At 47.8% G+C, this 5,613-nt stretch overlaps 1 long non-coding RNA gene across 1 annotated transcript; it reads left to right on the forward strand.

Annotated features, from left to right (window-relative positions):
• The first annotated feature begins 2,532 nt into the window (after nucleotides 1–2,532).
• LOC119306678 lies at nucleotides 2,533–5,118 on the forward strand. The gene is made up of 2 exons (XR_005148999.1): nucleotides 2,533–2,865; nucleotides 4,569–5,118. It is a non-coding gene; the product is annotated as an uncharacterized LOC119306678 (long non-coding RNA).
• The last annotated feature ends 495 nt before the right edge of the window (nucleotides 5,119–5,613 follow it).

Below are 5,613 nucleotides of genomic sequence, written 5' to 3' on the forward strand. Positions count from 1 at the left end.
GGGTCAACAGACCCCTTGGTTCGGAATCGCTGGATCGAGGACTATATCTCGCGATCCACGTGGCAAACGGCGATGATTTACACGCCATCAAACAGTTGCCGCTAAGATTGCAGGGCTCGGCTCGACACTGGCTACACACTCTGCCTCTAGGGTGGATCGACTCATGAGCCGCGCTCGAGGCCGAGTTCATGAAAAATTCCATGGCACTTATGTTAAGACCCCGGATGCCGAAGACTCGACCCTCATAGTGCAGAAGCTGGGTGAGCCCATACGTAAATTCTAGATTCGTTTTCTTAAAAAGAAGAATGAAGTCATCTATTGTAGTGCCACAGAATCTCTCGTGGTGATCAGGAACAACAACAACAACAACAACAACAACAACAACAATAAAAATGGCTATCCAGATACTTCACTCGTTACAAAGTCGAGGACCATGGCCGAACTCACAGTCATGATGACCAAATTCTGCGCTAGAGAGGACAACAATAACGGAGACATCAACATACCAACGATAACGGAGACAGGCAGCAACCTGGGCCAAGCAATGCCGGCCAGAAACAATTCAATCTGAGGTGAAGGACATCAACATAATCTATGCCTCCCACTTTACAAGAAGGGAATGAAAGCGCGCGCTTCGTGAAGTATACTACATGGTACATGGGGACAGCGGAACCAAAATATCATGGTCAGAAATTGATAGACATTATTTTCAAAATCATGTACAAGTTTTGATTTGGGACCAATTTTCAAATTTTATGAATACTTTTTAAATTATGTGAACATTTTTCCTATGCTATTTTAAATATGGTAAATAAAAACTCACCGCTAAAAAAAGGAGATCTACCCCAACGCTAAATGTGCCTTGACGATCGTACTTATATTTGGCATCCTATATTCTACTCCCTCCATTCCTAAATATTTGTCTTTTTAGACATTTTAAATGAACTACCACATACAGATGTATATAAACATATTTTAGAGCGTAGATTCACTCAGTTTGCTCTGTATGTAGTCATTTGTTGAAATCTCTAAAAAGACAAATATTTAGAAACGGAAGGAGTATATACATAAGAGATTGATCCCTACTATCTTATTTATCTGAACATGTAGTCTATCCACATCATCAAATAGGCCTATCATGTAAAAATGCTTTCCCAGCAATTCTTTATGCGCGTTCTCTCTCTAACTTTTCGTGCACATGCAGCCTGCCACAAATAACCATCAACTATTTATTTTCATGCACTCTCAAGTAGACACGTCATCCTAGGTGTCCTTTGCTATCTATATATGTCTTGGTGGCACCCAATCCACTCTAGACGTCTAGCACGAGGTCTCATCTAACCATTATGTTAGAATTCATGTTTGTTAGTGTGATCGTTTGATTCCAAAAGCCCAAACAATTGTCTTTTTTCATTCTCATTCTCTTGTGTTTCTTGCCCATATCTCTTGCTTTCCATAGGCCACAAAATTGCACTAGATGCCTTTGTTCTCTCGAACCTGTGATGTTCCAAGCAGCCTTTTAATCCCAATTTAATTTCGTTGATCAAGGTTATTTTACTTTTTAAGATCCATTGTTCCCATGCAACCTTTTACTTTCATTTTGGTTCCATTACATACACCTAGGTAGCTAATCAAACTTTTTTTGAACACAATACAAACGAAGTCATTCACATACACGAGCACACAATCGGCCCTACGAACGCACGCACGCACACCCTACCCCTATGAGCACCTCCGAGAGACTAAGCCGGCATAACATCTTGACATTTTACAAAGTCACCATCGGCGCCTCGCAGTCGACGGGAACGTCTCCTCCCGCTATACGAACATTGCCGGAAGCCTGAAATAAATCCAAGAAATATGCAAACACCAATGTCAAATCTAGGATTTGAACTCTGGTGGACTGAGAATACCATTGTCCTTCTAACCATCCAACCATAGGTTGGTTTGCCTAATCAAAACTTTTATGATGAAACTAAACTTCACCAAATGGGGAAGCATGCATGGTTGCACGTCAGATAAGACAAACAAAAAGAATTTGATCTACCTGGGTATATTGTAATGAATGGTTGTAGTACACTGCACATCATTGATTCGGTGAGAAGCATGATGTACTCAGCATTGGGCTTAATGATGATTTATAAGCGACCTTCTCTTTTTGTATAGAAAATAAAATTATGAGTGAACTTGTATTTAGGAATTTAGGAATTGTAATGAATGGCATGCTATAATTTAGGAATTTTGTCTATCAACGACATCATATCATCAATAGCCCTCATAAAACTGAATTGTATCATGATCGTCCGGTGAACTTTTTTACTAGGACTTCCTTTGTAAAGAAATACAGTATAAAAGATCGTTTAATCTAAATGATCTTACATTTTTTAGAAGAAAACGAACTTACATTATAGTTTACAAGAGGGAGTACTACCTATTCTTACTCGGCCCATTAGCTCAGCTCTCGGCCCATGCCAGCCACGGCTATCAGTATCACAGACCCACACCCACACTCGGCAGCAGGGGGATCGGACAGGAAGCTCCAGCCTCCAACCCTACCGAGCGGATCGGCGGACGCGGGGCAAGCTGCGGCCGGCGACCAGCGTGGCGGCACCACTGGTTGCCCTGGCCGGCAGGAAGTGCCGCGCACCCGCGCGGCCGTGTACTCAGCTAGCGAGCCTGGGACTGCGGGTCTGCGGCGCCTGCGCCCACGCGCCGACGGCCGGATCTCAGCTCGTGCGGCTGTTGAGCGGCGAACCTATAGTCGGCGTTCAGTAAGCAGGAAGCAGCAGCCTGCGCCGGCGACGCACCAGGAGCCAGAAGCCAGGCGCCCGCATTTGGCATCTGTCCTTGGAGAAAAAAATTAAGGTAAATTTGAATTCCTTCAGAATATTTTGCCAAGCCAGACTAGTACTCTAATAACTACAGTAGTTCATGAACTGTTAATTGATGTCCAAATACAACTTAGTTGCAGATTTATGAATATGCACAATTTTTACTCAAGCAGTCCTCCTGTGACCCGAACCTGTCATAGTTCATGTCGAATCAACTATAGCAAACTTTGCAAAGGAAAGACCAAAATATTTGGACTAATATGATTATAGCAGACAATGGCACTTTTGGTAGACATACTTAAATTTTGGTTCAAAATATGATATTTTTCCAACAGCTCATAAAGATTTCAGTAAATACGATATGTTCCCGGTAGTAACCTGTGAAATTTTTGAGCTTATTTGCACAAACGGATTAGCAGATAATGGCTATTTACCGAAATAGGCTTGCGCCCCGCTATATTAATATAGCAATCACCCGATATAACCAGAAGTTCGACGCTGGGGCAAACAGCACAACCATGCCCAAAAGAAAAACAAGAGAAAAGCAAAAGAAAGAAATACCGGCAGCACCGGATGAACGAAAGCTGAAGCATCCCGCAACCGTTGCGCCCACCGGAGATATCCACCACGCTCCAATGCCATCGAGTCGCCGTGAACCAAGCAACACCTTCAAGAAGGACCGCGACGACGACGACGCTGCTGCCCGGACGAATCCTAGGATTTCTCCCGGTACACGGAGGGAAGCGGGGGAGAGGTACTCCCGACGCCCTTCAAGAAGGTTGATGGCGCCCGCAGGCGTCACCGCGTCGGTGCCGGGCGGACCCGAGAGGGATTTCGCCCTACCCCTCAAACCCACAACCCAGGACCAACCGGCGGCTCCACCACGCCAACCGCCCACCACCCTGCGCCACCACAATCACGAGGACACCACCGTCGCCTCTCCATCGAAGACACTGCGAGGCCGGCCGAAGCAAACGAGACCACCGCCGATAGGGACCAGGAGCACCACAGCCACGTGGGAGGGGACAACCTCCACTGGCACAAGCAGTAGCAGACCGGACGCAGGCGCGGGAGCACGCCGGACCCCCTGCCCAGCAGGGCCCAGAACGGGCCCGTTAAGCTCCTGCCGCCGTGTTGCAGCCGACGCAGCGCGGAGCCGCCGATCCCAACGACCGCATCCCGACAGCCCAGCCGGAGGAGACCCGCCGGAGGCCAGACCAGCCCGCCCTGACCCAGATCGGACCCAAAAGGGCCCAGATCTGGGCCTGCAGGGCTCCGCCGGCCGACCCACGCCGTCAGCCGCCACCGCCGCCAAAGGACCGCGCCGCCGCCGCATCTGCGCCCGATCTACATCGGAGCACCGCCCGCCGAGGTGCACCATCGCCAGAAACCGCCGCCAGAGCCGGGGAACCGCGAGGGGAAGTCGAAGAGGGCTGCCACCGCCGGCCTCGCCACGGCGCTGCGCGGGCAACGCCCGGCCACGCCAGCCGGCGGCAGCGGCGGGAGACGGGGTGGGAGGAGGGGGCTAGGTGGCGAGGGGAGGGAGGGGATGAGAGGATGAGCCTAGCTCGTGTGTTCACAAGTGTGCCACCGATAATGGCTATTTCACGAGACAGATTCAAATTTTGAGCTTATTTGGACAAACGGATTAGCAGACAATAGTGATCTAGGAAAATTTGAGCTTATTTGGACAACATGATTAGGAGGTAATGGTTGTTTACTTGTTTTCCTCTCCAGTTTTCCCACGGTCAACTTTGAGCCCACCCTCCACTTTCTTCCTAGATTCGCCACTGGCCCTGCCCGGTGCACTTTGGCACACCGGTGGGAAGCCAAGTTGGAATTTCAATGGCGTCCAGGTTCAATGTGATCGTCAAGGTGAGTGCTTGTCGCGACATCAACGTAGAGGTTAATAAGTTAACCAGCGTTGAAAGGCTGAAGGAGCTCATCGAGGACGAAGCGGAAATCCCCGCCGCGTTTCAGCGGATGTTCCTCAAAGGAAAGGAGCTTGACGATGACTGCGAGATGATTGACTACGGCGTCGTGGAAGGCTCTGTCTTCATGGTTATCAGCCGCAAATTTATTTCCTTGCATCGATCTAGTAGTAACAATAAAGATAGGAGTCCATCATCGTCTTAGATTTCATCGAGGCATCAGGCAGTGCTTGTGTTACTAGTGATGGTTTCAGTTGATGCTTAGTTTTGTTTTGGCAGGATCAGATTTATATATGTAATCCACGAATGAGCAAATGTATATTGTCGTGTATGTGTTTGGGTATGTCATGGTTAAATCCTTATGCGTGGGTAACATGCGCTTTTGCTGAGTGGCGCAAAGAGAAAACTTCATTGTGAGTCGGCTGCCTCTTGAGTTGATTTATTTACAAGTTGTTTGAAAGGAAAACTAGAGAAGTAGTCATATTTGTCTTGGTTCGTCGGTAAATTTTTGTCACTGGGCACGTTGTCCACTGCCCGCATCCCCGCGTAGGTGCGGACACATCCTCGGATGCATAGCCGTCATGAATTCCGTAAAAGCCGTCATAGAAGTAGTCAGAATTATAAGTTCTGCAAAGCCACGCTGCCGCAGAACGCCTTCACGTTCGCGGCCGCTGCGTGGTTGTACATGTGGTCGAGGACCATCATGTTTAAAACATCTCTAGCAGATCCCATAAAAGCGATTAAACCTTGGTATTTACTATACAAGTTAAGAAAATGCCTTCAATAGATTCTGTAAAACAGCATATCCAATAAACAGGCTTCCCTATATTCAAGCCACGATCCGTTATCTC

Source organism: Triticum dicoccoides, chromosome 5B, assembly GCF_002162155.2.
Source record: "Triticum dicoccoides isolate Atlit2015 ecotype Zavitan chromosome 5B, WEW_v2.0, whole genome shotgun sequence".
Lineage (NCBI taxonomy): Eukaryota > Viridiplantae > Streptophyta > Magnoliopsida > Poales > Poaceae > Triticum > Triticum dicoccoides.